Source organism: Panthera onca, chromosome A1 (genome assembly GCF_046562875.1).
Source record: "Panthera onca isolate mPanOnc1 chromosome A1, mPanOnc1 haplotype 2, whole genome shotgun sequence".
NCBI classification, from domain to species: Eukaryota; Metazoa; Chordata; class Mammalia; order Carnivora; family Felidae; genus Panthera; species Panthera onca.
The window spans coordinates 66,820,654-66,834,492 of NC_138339.1; the positions used below are offsets into that span (position 1 = coordinate 66,820,654).

At 43.9% G+C, this 13,839-nt stretch overlaps 1 protein-coding gene across 4 annotated transcripts in view; it reads left to right on the plus strand.

Moving 5' to 3' along the window:
* Positions 1-13,839, plus strand: part of MCC (MCC regulator of Wnt signaling pathway) — a 439,298-nt gene that overhangs the window by 281,752 nt on the left and 143,707 nt on the right. The window lies entirely within an intron of this gene.

Genomic DNA, 13,839 nt, shown 5'->3' on the forward strand with positions numbered 1-13,839 from the left:
CCCTGGTCCTGCAGGCTGGCCTCTCAGGTCCTGGTGTTCTGATCCTGCCTGCTGTGTGCGGGCCTCCCCGCCCCCACCCCCAGCTCTGACCTTCCCTTCATCTCCCTCTCCCACCTACTTCAGGGTACTTCTGTTTGGCCCTAAGCACAGTTGTGGATGTGGTGAGGGGGCTTGTTTCTTGTTTTCAAGGGGCATTTCCGTTTCTGTTCTGAAACTTGAAGATGTTTTTTTTTTCATTGTCTCTCAGAATGAGGCAGATGCTTGGAACAAGCAGTCAGCTCTGAGGGTGTTTTCTCACACTGCCTTTGACTCTGCCATGGGGTCCCTTGGCACACAGCCTCTTTGCATCTCTAGATGCTGTAGTTCTCAACCAGTAACCTATTTCTGTATTGTACCAGCTCCTGCTTTCACCCCACTACACCCTAAGTTTTGTGGTGGTTTTGTCTGTTTGTTGAGTTTTATCAGAAGGGAGAGCTCATACTGACCAGCTCTGCATTCTTCAGCTGTGATTCTGGGGTAAGATCCCTCCCTGCAGTGGGGATCTTCTGTGTTTTGATTCAGAACCCTTTCTTTTTTTAAGTTTATTTATTTATTCTGAGAGAGAGAAAGAGGGAGAGAGGGAGGGAGGGAGAGAACCCCAAGGAGGCTCTGCACCATCAGCAGGGATCCCAATGTGGGGCTCGGACTCAAACCGTGAGATCATAACCTGAGCCAAAATCAAGGGTTGATGCTTAACCAGCCGAGCCACCAGGGCACCTGATCCAGAACATTTCTCCTCTGTGTTCCAAGGGTGTCTTTTTCTTGTGGGGTGCATCACTTGAAGTTCTCCCACCTTGGAGAATTCTGATAGCCTTCCTTTTCCGCCAGATTTTGCCCTTGCCAGGTAGGCCAAGCAGCCTGGATCTGGGAAGGCACAATTAGTGGTCACCTGTTGGTTCTCATGGAAATGGAGACCAAGCAGCTAGTCAAAGCCTTTGGGACTTGGAGCAGCCTTGCAAATGCAAGCGGAAGACTGCTAGCCCCCTCACCTCTTGTCACCTGACCTGTAAGCTGTGGAGCTAGACCACTTTACAACAACAGTTTGGCCAAATTGTTAGAACAGCTCTCAGGGCAGGAAATAGGGGATGCCATAGGCACTTGGACACCTGATTGGATGCTAATGGAAGACCCTGGGCGGAGGAGTGGTGGGGTGCTGCTGCAAGGTGGCTAGACTGGGTACAGCTGACTGTTCAGGCCAGGGTCTCCAGAGGCTAGTGCTGCCATATTGGTAACCCAAGCAAAGAAGGAACCCTGGGGTCCCTCCTGCAGGAAACATTCTACAGCTGTGGCGGTTATAGGTCTTCCTCTTTCTGTGTGACTGTCTAATTAAGATCGTGGCTGATGAATAGTAAGCAGCTAGCCTTGTAAAACTTAATGTGGTAGTCCCATCCATGTCCTTGAACACAAAGTACTTGTCTTTTCAAAGCTGAAACTGTGATTCTACCAAACTCTGATCACTGCCTCAGCACTTGGAGGCTCTTGTTTGCTCAGTGGGTTTGTACTCACTCTTGATTTATTCTCTGTTGTGCGGCATGATTACAGAGGGATATGTGAGGCAGTGTGGTCTAGTGGTAGATGGGGGAGCTTGGAGTCACCTGATTCCTGGCTGTGCTTTAGCAAATCACTGATTATAGAGGGTCAGTCCAGTTAAGTTTTCAGACTCTGTTTTACCACCTGTAAAATGGGCTTATACCTGAAGGACAGGCTTTTACTTAGAGACTTTTTTGATGATGATGATAGCAACTGACATTAATTGAGAACTTGCTTTGTGCCAGGGATATTGTATTAGTTGCTTTAAGTACATTATATAACCATAATAATGCCTCTGAGGAAGATGCTATTTTTATACCCACCATGTATGCTACATGCCAGAAAACCAAAGTTTAGTGAGTCCAAGGAACTTTACTGACGTCGCATGAGCAACAAATGGTAGAGCCAGAATTCAAAGCCATGATTCTGATTCAAAAGCTCAGATTCCTCATCACATTGAGATGTGAACGGTGTAAATATTAAAGGAGGGTTTCAACACCCACTTATCAAAAATTAAACTCCAATTATATGATTTGTATTAGGCTGAGAAGCAGTAGCCACTCTCATGCAGTGCTTATGGGAGTGTAAATTGTTACCACCATTTAGAAAAGCATTTGGGGGGGAGCCTGGGTGGCTCAGTCGGTTAAGTGTCCAACTTTTGATTTTGGCTCAGGTCGTGATCTCACAGGACCAACCCCCCACATAAGGCTCTAGGCTGATAGCGAGGAGCCTACTTGAGATTCTCTCTCTTCTCTCCCCTCTCTCCCCTCTCTCCCCTCTCTCCCCTCTCTCCCCTCTCTCCCCTCTCTCCCCTCTCTCCCCTCTCTCCCCCTCCCCTGCACTCCCGTGCACACACACGTGTGTGCTCTCTCTCAAAATAAATAATAAAGTTAAAAAAAATGAAAAACATTTGTGCAGCTTTCCAGAAAACTGAAGGTAGTCTAACAGATCTGCTTCTGGGTGTATCTGGGAGATGCTCCTTCATGAGCACAAGGAGACAAGTAGAGAACACTACATCACCATGCTGTTCATATCAGTAAACAAATGAAGGGCACTGAAACTTCCAGCTTGACAAATCATGGAATCACCATATGATGAAATACCATATGGCACTTGAAATGAGCACTTTCTGAAGATTGTAGCTAGGGAAAAGGAAGCAGTTAAAATGAATACTGGTGATGAGGGAGCGGTGTCATGTTGAAGACTGTATAAGAGAACGCCATGTATAATATTTAGAGCAAGATAAACAATTTTAGAAATTTATGGAAAGATGTGTTATATGAAAACCTGGGAGGGCAGGTTGGCTCCAGCTTCGGTGGGGTAGCTGTCTTTGAGGTAGAGAATGGGATCGAGGACGGGCACAAAAGAGGGCTTCAATGTGTAGCTGTAACATACTTCCTTTCAAAAACTCTGGAAGCAAATATGACCAAAGATTGACGTTTATTAAACTGAGGTAGTCAATACATAGTACAACTCTCTACTTTTGTGTATGTTCTAAATATTTTCTGATAAAATACAGTGAGACGACACTCAGGGGACTTTTCCTTTGGAATTCCTCACAAAGATTGTCACGCGTTCTTGCTGTGACCTTTTCTTCATAGCTACACATCTTCATCCTTTGGATTATTTTAAAAGTAAAGGGCAATTGGCATTGAATGTGAGTGAGGTAGATAATAAATCAGGAGAATGCTGTTTTTTAATTAAGAATTTGGTGTGGCAGTCAGGGAGAGAGTAAGTGTCTGAGTGGCAGCAGCATTGAGAAAGCAAGTGCCTGTCCTCCGGAGCAGACTTCTCAGGACAGAATGCAACCACATCAATGTGTAAGTTAGGCCTACTTGTTAATAGGTCATCCTTGTTACTGACCTGCCTCACAGCCAGTCTGATATGTTTTCCAATGGACCCTCGTGGTCTGTCTCTGCTCCTGTCACCGGGTCCTTCAGGCCATTCTTTTCTAAGTGTAAAATTAAGCTAGAACTTCAAAGGTTCTGTCTCCTGTCCTGTGAAATCAGGGGATGTCCTATAGTGAGTCCCTCCACCAGAGCCATACTCCAGGGCCCAGTAGACTGTTGGTCACCATATAGGAGGTCAGCCTCTTCCAGACAGGACATGAGAGCAAGTTAAGGGCTGTGGCTGGCAGTGGGCTCAGGGTGGACACACTGGATTGTTCTTGAACTCTGGTTAGAAGCCTTTGGAAGCAAGCAGTGGGCAAGTCAAGTCTGAGGTGTTAGGGATTCTGTCCAGGCACATCTTCTGGATGCGTTCCAGTGATTGCTTTCACAGGGCTGGGTAGACAGACATCCTGACTCTTGAAGGTGAAACTGTCTCTAGGCTTTGCAGTCAGAAAATCTGTTGTACAAAGTTCTACTTTGTCCTGTGGGGTAACAAGCATTTCTCTTCTCACACTTACTTATTTAAAATTTTATAAATGTTTATTTATTTTTGAGAGACAAAGCACGAGGTGGGGAGGGGCAGAGAGAGAGGGAGACACAGAATCTGAAGCAGGCTCCAGGCTCTGAGCTGTCAGCACAGAGTCTGACAAAGGGCTCAAACCCACAAACCACGAGATCATGATCTGAGCCTAAGTGAGACGCTTAACCGACTGAGCCACCCAGGCACCCCTCACACTTATTTAGTATCCACTTCTCATCCATGCTATCTAATACTGGCTTTTGATATTCTTTTGTTTTAATAGTTCATTGAACTCAGTTTACCTAAGTAAAAAGTATGGCTTTGGAGTCAGGTATTTTGATTCCTGGCTCTGTCACTGACCCAGCTTTGCAACCTTGGGCACATTATTCAGCCTCTGTTAACTCACACTTAGGAGGATATCAGTAGCACCTTCTTCAAAGGGCCATTGTGATGATTGAATGATCCGATGAGTGTGTAATACCTTGCACATGACATTATGACATTCAGGTTAAATGTTGAACAGCATCTTCCTACCTTACTCTGATTAACCATGTGTGTGCCCTCAATCTTGATTTCCCTCTCCTCACCTCTGTGCTATTGGGCTGTTTGTAATACATCCATACTTAATGATCATGTAAACATAAAGCCTTCAGCCTCTTGTTCAAATTTATTTATTAAATAATAGAAACTTTGCTGCCTGCAGTCACTGTGGCTGTCCTTTTGAAACTAAATTTGGACTACAAGGTATTCTATGGCAGAACATATGATTTTGTGTTTCTTGGTTACCTGTTTGATGAAGATGCTAGAATAATTTGAATCTTTTTTTTTTTTTTTTTTTTTTTTGCCTCCTTTTGGTAATCAAAAGAAATTTCATTTGTCAGCTGGTTCTTGTCTTTTTCGTGAAGCTTAACAATATCCCATCGTGGCTGTGATGAATTTATAATGGAAAAATGGGGCATCCAGAAACAACCAGAGGCTTGCCTGTAACATGGACAAGCTGGCTCTGATATCAACTATATCTGTTATTTCAATTCCCATCTGAGATCTCCGCCTCCTTAATTCTAAATCTTGCATGACCCCTTTTACATCCCCTTTGCAAACCCCTGGGAATGAGAGAGGCTTCTTGATGGTGTGGTTTACTTGATTCTACTTCTCCATCTCTAGAATGGTAATGGGATCATGCTCCAGCAGGCCCGTGCACTAGACTTGTTTATGCCCCTGTCGTTACATCTTTGTCCTTCAATTTGTTCTGAGTATGTAATAGAACTGTGAGGAGCTTGGCTTATAATGTGGGGTCTGGCTAACCTGGTGTGGCTCACATTTGTGAGAAGTTACCTCTTGGGGAAAGAGTTTAGTTTTTTCTGTTTTCATCATAAGTGTACACATTTGCTTTTGTTGGTGTGTTTCATCACAACATTCTCTACCAGACTAAATGATACTTACAGGTTGATTGGGAGCTTGCTGAGTGTTTGCACAGCTAGCATAGACTCTAAATGATGTAGTAATGAAATGGCATTCAGGGGTGTGTCATAGTAAACTATGAATATCTATTTTAGGAATTGTGTTGAAGACACACAACAGGGACTAGACTCTTTGCCCTTAAATAAGGCAGGCTTAGAAACTGCCCTCCTTGCAGGAAGCAAGAGTGCAGACGGTGCTGACTTTCCAAAGGATTCATGACTTGAAAGTTCTTCAACATCTCAGGGCTAATAGAGGTTTTTTTCTTGAAAGTGCATATGTGCTTTACTTTGTTCTTTAATATATCCACACCAATCTTAATTTTTTTTAATTTAATTTTATTTTTTTAAATTTTTTTTTAACGTTTATTTATTTTTGAGACAGAGAGAGACAGAGCATGAATGGGGGAGGGTCAGAGAGAGGGAGACACAGAATCTGAAGCAGGTTCCAGGCTCTGAGCTGTCAGCACAGAGCCCAATGCGGGGCTCGAACCCACGGACCGCGAGATCATGACCTGAGCTGAAGTCGGCTGCTTAACCGACTGAGCCACCCAGGCGCCCCTTAATTTTTTTTTTTAAGTTCTGGTTAAATCAAGTACAGTGTTGCTGTAGGGCAGCCTTCCACAAACCCAAATGCCAAGCAGGTAGGCTAAATCAACGAAGTGGGCTTTAGAAGGTTTATTTGTTTTTGTCTAAAAGATGGTGTTAATTATGGAGAACCGTGGTCAAGAGGGAAAGCTGTCTTCACTTCAAGTCCATTGTCACCACGCCTGCTGCAGGCCCTGGGTTACTAGAGTTCAGGTCATTTAAAGAAATCCACAGGTTTTCATGTTAAATCCATTAATATTTAAGAAAGGCTTAAATAAGGAAGACTGTGCAAACCAAACACAATGTATCTGAATGGCCAGCTTATAACTCCTCTTCCCCCCAGAGCCACATATGCTGTGGCTTCAAGTGCCTACTGACATGCACCCTGTAACCCACAGTGGGGTCCCCCCAGTGTGAGAAGAACAGCCTCTGAGCCAGGGAGACCAAGCAGATGTGGTCAGAGCCCTAGTAACCTGAGAGGATCATTGTAGCACAGGGGTGTGCTGGGACCTCTGGGAATCCCAGGGGACCCTTACCCTGCTTTAGCAGTAGCTCTGATTCAATCCTATGTATTGGGTTTATGTATCACCCCCTCCCTCCAACATACATGCACCATCCCTCCACTAAAAAAAAAAAAAAAAAAAAAATCCCCACAAACTTCCTCATATCACCCATTTCCAAATCTCAGGGTGCTGGTGCCTCTCATTTGAATGCACGCTTATTTACTCTTCCTTCTTGAGTCAAGGATTCCAGAAATGAACTCATCTGACCAGTGTGGGGTGGGGAGGAATTAACTCCTTCTTCATAGTCCCCACACAGCCTCTGTTACCGTGTCCTGAGACTGCAGAGTTCCTTGGCAGCCATGGGCACGCTTAATTCACCATGAACTTAGTATGAACTAGAATTTGTAAATCTCTTTTATATATTCTGCTACCAAGCCGTATTTCTCTCCTACAGTTGTAATAAATTATTTTAGCATGCTTGGGGATGGTAATTACTTGAGCGCCTGAAGTTGGTAAAGCTGTTTGTTCCTCTCAGCAATCCTGGGCTGCTGCTGAGTGTTTAAATATGTTTGCTTTTTAACATAATTGTCCTTCTTACTTTCTCATCAGTTGTCAGTGTGGCTGTCACTGTGTGGCTGTCTCTGGTCCTTTTTATTTGCTGCTTCTAATCTCCTAGTGTTGGGAATTCATGCATCCAGGAATTTTAGAATCATATAACCAGAGTTTCTAGAATTTCAGACAAGATAGATGGTCTCTGTGTGTGGACCCTTAGTATGGGTCAAGTATCTGAGCACAGGTTTGACGTTAATGTCTCCTTGGCTGGTCAGAGCCATTTATTTTGCTTCCCAGTTTTCAGGTCTGGGGAAGAGTTGTCCCTTCTAGGACTTCTATCTTGTCAAGTAAGACTTGACAGAACTGAGAAACTCTTCCCAAACAGCTGCCCTTCCTCACCCTCTTGTCTCTCCCAACTGCCTGGAGAGCTGGGGCCTTGCCTTGAATACCACATAGACAAGACTCGATCTTGGATGCATTCAACTTCTTAACGCCCACCCTCTCCTTATAAAGGTGAAGTTTTGACCATCATGGAAAAGCCATTTACACGTGGAATGGTTAACAGCCTTCTATGGCCTAACATTCCATGGTTTTTGACCAGTGTGCTGTAGTAGATACAATGGTACATGGTCACTAGATCCTCCATGGGGTCCCCTGGGCGTCTTTGTCATCCTTCTCTCTTCTCCTTTCTTTTTAAAAAAAAAAATTTTTTTTTTAACGTTTATTTATTTTTGAGACAGAGAGAGACAGAGCATGAACGGGGGAGGGGCAGAGAGAGAGGGAGACACAGAATCGGAAGCAGGCTCCAGGCTCTGAGCCATCAGCCCAGAGCCCAACGCAGGGCTCGAACTCATGGACCGTGAGATCGTGACCTGAGCCGAAGTCGGACACTTAACCAACTGAGCCACCCAGGTGCCCCTCTTCTCCTTTCAATTAAAAGGTGGAGGAGATGAGATTTGAGTTTGGGGACAGAAGTTCTCAGAACAAATTTTCCTTTGACTACAGTGTATGTCTATAAGTCCTTTAAAAAAAAATTAAGATTGCCTATTTTAGAGTATAATCCTAGAATTGGAGATGTGAAGTTCAAGCCATTAGCTGTCTAGTACACTTCTGTCAATGGAATAGAGAGTTTTTACATGGAAGTTCTGCCTTTGGACAGACTCATTTGACTTATACCTGTCCATTTCTTCTTTTGATATTTTTAATAAAAACAAGCCTGGTTGACCTCTCTTCCTATAGGATTATAGATACTGAACCACTATAGAGGAAAGCCACGTGCTGTTCCACAAATTAGCAAAATAAAGTTTTACAAGTTGGTTTCATTTCCTTCCAGCATCTCTCTGACCAGCCCAAACAAAAAAATTAAGTTATGCCTAGAAGTTAAGGAAAACCAATTGAGTTGGTGGGAGAGTGGGTGGCAGAGAATTAGAAGCTGATGTTGTAGCTTTTTTAGACTATCTTAAGTAGAAACAAAGCTTTGGGTTAAGGACCTGAATTATCCCATTATGTTCTGCCAAAGTATTGATACTTTGTATTGCCAAGTTCATCTCAACAAATACATGGTGCTAATAAGCCGGAAAACAATCTCATAAGAGCAAACTGTAACATGAAGAGATGACAGTTCTTTGGAAGATTACTAGAAATTAAGTGCCAGCTCTCTCCTCTAATGAGCTTTGGAGCTAGGTGGAGATGGGTTTTGGCGTCAGACGTTTGGTCTGCTCACAGCTTTGTGACTTTGGATAGTTACCCTAACCTCCATGGGCTTCAGTTTGTGCAAGTGGAGAACAAAATTGGGAATTGGGAAGATAGAGGGGCGGGTGTTGGAATGTTGGAAGGGGGGAGGGTAACAAAGGAGCTGGAGTGGCAGGAGCTGGATAATGGTAGTTCTTTACCCTCCCTCCTCCCCATATCTTGTGTCAGGCAGAACATCAGAGAGTTTGGGCAATTATTCCTCACTAGTGAGGGTTTCCAGATAGTTCACGTCCCTCTGGATGGTCCGGTTTCCCTTTGGCGCTCTTAGGATGGGGTTTTTGCATGTGCGTACTTCTCCAGGCGTCTGACTAGCTCGGGGTCGATATTCTCGATATTGTGCTGGATACAATATTCCTATTAATGCAGCTAAGGTTGGATTGTCATTTGGGGAAGTTAATACAGTGTCCCCTCCAGGCTTACTTGGAACTGTGAAACCCTTGGGTGAGGCCAGGCCCCTCCTGAGGAGGGAGATGTCTGAGGGGGAAGGACACTGCTGGGTCTATGACCTTGATGTTTTAATTGGGGCTGAGGACTGACTGTGTACTCTTCTTTTCTGAGATAAGAAAGGAAAGAAGGTTTTGTTTTGTTTTTTTAACGTTTATTTATTTTTGAGACAGAGACAGAGCATGAACGGGGGAGGGGCAGAGAGAGAGGGAGACACAGAATCGGAAGCAGGCTCCAGGCTCCGAGCCATCAGCCCAGAGCCTGACACGGGGCTTGAACTCATGGACCGCGAGATTGTGACCTGAGCTGAAGTCGGACGCTTAATCGACTGAGCCACCCAGGCGCCCCAGGAAAGAAGGTTTTTAAAGAGTAGTTTTGTAGGTTTTCTCTAATCTGGTACCTAAAGGAAAATAGATTTGAAAGGAGTCATATATTGAAAGCATTGGAATTTAGAGATACTTATTATTAAAAAAAAAAAAAAAAAACTTTCTGTCATACACACACAGCTTAAACTTTTTAAACCTCCCTCCACTTTGAATCAGGAGGCTAGGGGGCCTGCATTTTGGCTGCTAGAGCAGCCTCTAACCTTCTAAATCATAACAATAAGGAGCAGCTGGGGCTGCTGAGCGATCCAGAGCCCCAGCCGTGTAAGGCCATCTCCCTGCAGCTAGGTACCCAACATAAATCATAAGATGCTTTCTTTTAAGCTATTCTGCCCACCTGGACACCTTCCCCCCTCCCTCCTTCTTTATACCTGTTGAAATCCTACTTCCAGGCTTAGCCCAAAGCCCACTCTCCAATAAAATCTTCCTAAATCACCGCAGGTGGGAACTACATGGTTCCCTTTGCTGTCTGATGGCAAATTATTGGGACTTGCACTGTGGCCCTATCGTAAGCCTCTGTGGTAGTGTGGACAGCACTGTTACTCGGTGTATACCTTCCTGTTGTCTAGATTGTGAGGTCCACACTGGCTAAACATGCAAGGAGTGTTGACTACCAGTCTTTGTGCTGAGAACTAGACATAGCTTAAATTTAGGTGCTCACCGTCATTATGTGGAGCTGACATGTAAATACAAAACTCACTGTGATTGATATATATTGTATGGTGAAAGGAGGTAGCAAGTGCTTTAATATTGATTTATTTGTAAAGGTTTTTTATGTTTATTTATTAGAGAAAGAGAGAGAGAGAGAGAGAGAGAATGAGTAGGGGAGGGGCAGAGAGAGAGGGAGACACAGAATGCAAAGCAGGCACCAGACTCTGAGTGGTCAGCACAGAACCCAGTGTGGGGCTCGAACTCATGAACTGCGAGATCATGACCTGAGCCGAAGTCCGATGTTTAACCAACTGGGTCATCCAGGGGCCCCAAATGCTTTAATATTTAGAAGTGAGTGCCTCTCTGTAGCTTTTTGAGGTGTTCTCTTTTGAAGTTGGGGACTGTCTTATCAATCTTGACTTACATACCTAACAGAATGCCCAGTGCCTGATAGGTACCCAGAATGTGCATATTAAATGAATCACTTACCATTTAGTTAGCAGACAGCATGTGTGCCCAATTAACTGCACTAGAACAGCGGGTCTGATTTGAGTGCTCTAATAGAACAGACATGAAGAGTGCCTTTCGCATAAGCCGTTTGGTAAATGCTAATGGAATGAAGACATTTTGTATAATGTATAGAAGGCAGTTTAATCCCTCCTCTCCTATAAAAACCTCCTTAAGAGCATTTCAGTTGTGGGGAGCTCCCCTGATACAGAAACAAAACTGACGGGCAAGGAGTGACCCCAGTGAAGAAGAGCTCTGTGGCTGTTACCTTAAAAAAACACGAGAACCCTTCCAGTGGAGCCCAGAGAGCTGACACAGAGCACAATTTGGCTCTACCTGGCGGGAGCAGCAGGGCCTCTGGCTGGGTGGTTCAGGAAGAACAGATGATACAGGGAGCTGGTCCTGTGGAGAGTGCTGTGTCTGTGCGGGGACTGTTACAAGCACCTGGGCAGGACAGGCACTCGGAATGTAGCAGGGGTGGCTGCAGTCACGGCTGAAGAAACTCGCTTGTCCTTCAGAATTACCAGTTTCACGACATTTTTGGTATTTTTACGAGGTGTTGGTTTTGGAGCTGTGACTTTTACATGAGAAGAAATGAACAATCCAGGTCTAAGATCTTCATTTTGGTTTGAGATGTGCATTTTGTGGGTGACATTGGAAGCCCAACACATTGCACTTGTCAGCACTGTCACCACGTCCACTCATTCATACTCATCCTTGGACCTCACCATTTCCAGTGGGCTCATTATCCTGTGACTGGAGAAACTGGGGCCCAGAGAATAAAGTCAGATTTGACCCCACTCTTCTGACTGCAGGGCACAGTGCTTTCTCTCCGGTTATATTCCATTTTGTAGTTAGAGATGCAAGGGATTTTTGTTGGGCGCTATCAGTTTAGTCTATGGAGTTCGTATATGTTACCTTTTATCTCCTTAAATACTGATTTCAGCTATTAGAAACAATACAACAGCCAAGCTAAATTCCTTTAGAGTCTCAGTAAAAGTGTAGCTCACCAGAATCCATTTCTGAATTCTGATTCGGACATTTTTTTTTTTTTTTTTTAATGTTTTATTTTATTTTTGAGACAGAGAGAGACAGAGCATGAACAGGGGAGGGGCAGAGAGAGAGGGAGACACAGAATCTGAAACAGGCTCCAGGCTCTGAGCGGTCAGCACAGAGCCTGACGCGGGGCTCGAACTCACAGACCGTGAGATCATGACCTGAGCCGAAGTCGGATGCTTAACCGACCGAGCCACCCAGGCGCCCCCTGATTCGGACATTTTAAGGCTGGCCATGGTTTTATGACAAATTGTGTTGGTCTAAAATTTGCCTGATTTGGTCTTTAAAAAGGCCCGTGTGCATCCGCGTGTATTTTGTTAGCAGTAGAACCAGGAAAACTATTTCTTGGGAATCAAGGCTTCCCATCAAAATCCACCTTTAGGAATTGTCTACATTTGGCAACTGTTTAAATTGTCTGCTTCTCATGATTTAAGTTATCTTAAATGGGTGTTGCTAGCTCATGAAGACGTTTTTTGGTCTTAAACTTGGAGCTTAGAAAAATGCATGTAGGTTTTTAGGGCACTACTCCATCAATATAATCAATTTAGCTAGTCAGAACTCTGGCTCTTCAAAATTAGAAGTGGCTACTCAGGATTATTTCAGACTAAATTGTAAACAGAGTTAATGATGGTTGGCAAAGTAGGGTGCTGAATGGGGATAGGGCATCAATGACTTCACATAATTACAATTATTTTCTGATAAGAGAAATAATTCTACTCTGTATTGTAAAATATAGGAAGTCAGAAAGATGCTGAAACCAAAATTACCTAAAATCCCGTAGTCAGATAAACTTAACATTTATCTTTTTTTTTTTTTTTTTTTAAGAGAGAGAGAGAGAGAATGCGAGCATGCATGGGTCTTGATCTTACGATTTTGAGATCATGACCTGAGCCAAAATCAAGAGTTGGATGCTTAACCAACTGAGCCACCCAGGCACCCCTACCATTTTTCTTTGATATTTTCTATTGTACAGAGAAAAAGTTGATCTTGTTTACATTGTTGAGATCCTAACATGTGCAAATGTATACTTGTTTTGGATAAGAAGGGCTGGAATGTAGTATAAGCATTTCTCATGTCTGTAATAGGAATTTCTGTTAAGTAGCTTCTCATGGGCCACCCCTCCCTGCCACACACACCTGAAAGGTGAAGAAGAAAGGCCAACAAACTAGAATACTGTTCTCCTGCCTGTCTACTCTTTGTTCACCAATGTAGCCTAAGTAGGGTTGAAAGCAGAGAGAGGAGGAGGAGGAGGAGGGGGAAGAGGTGCGGGAGGAAATCAGTGACCCTGTCTGTGAGGGATAACAAGTTTTGCAGGTGGGTTCTCTATGCAATATATTCCATAAATCTGAATCATACCATATTTGTTTTTCTTCATTAAATTTCTGAACTGGAAAGGACTATACTGAAAACTTGAAATGTATAAGGTTATTAAATTGAAAACACGGGAGATAGATGATGGAATTGAAGAAGAAATAGAAATAAGACCAATTGAGGCATTAGGAAAGAGAAAATGGCAAATTCAAAAACCAGGTCAGGGGTAAGCAGTGGAAATGGGCCAGTGGAGTCCAGAGCCAGCAAAGAAATAGTGCTCAGGGAGGACAGTGTGATGAGCTACATCTGTGCTAAAATGTTGGGAGGAGGGTGTCAGGCCAGCATTGTGCTCCCTGTCTGTAGAAGTCCTTTTTGGCTACACTTGTGAGGTGGGAGTAGAACTATCTAGCAAATACACAGTGCAGCATATGAAGCTACTTTTCAGGTAATTCAAAATCAAGATGTAGGTATGCATAACAGTAGCTTAAGTGAACACACCCAAAGTCCTTGGGTAGGGAGAGTATGGGGCTGGGTGTTAAATGTGCTAAATCATTTGATACAGTACCCATGGCAGCTGGGCACAGAGGTGAAAGGTGGTGGCGCTGGGATTTGAACCCAGGTGTTGCCTGTATCTAAGGCTCATGCTTTTGTCAACAC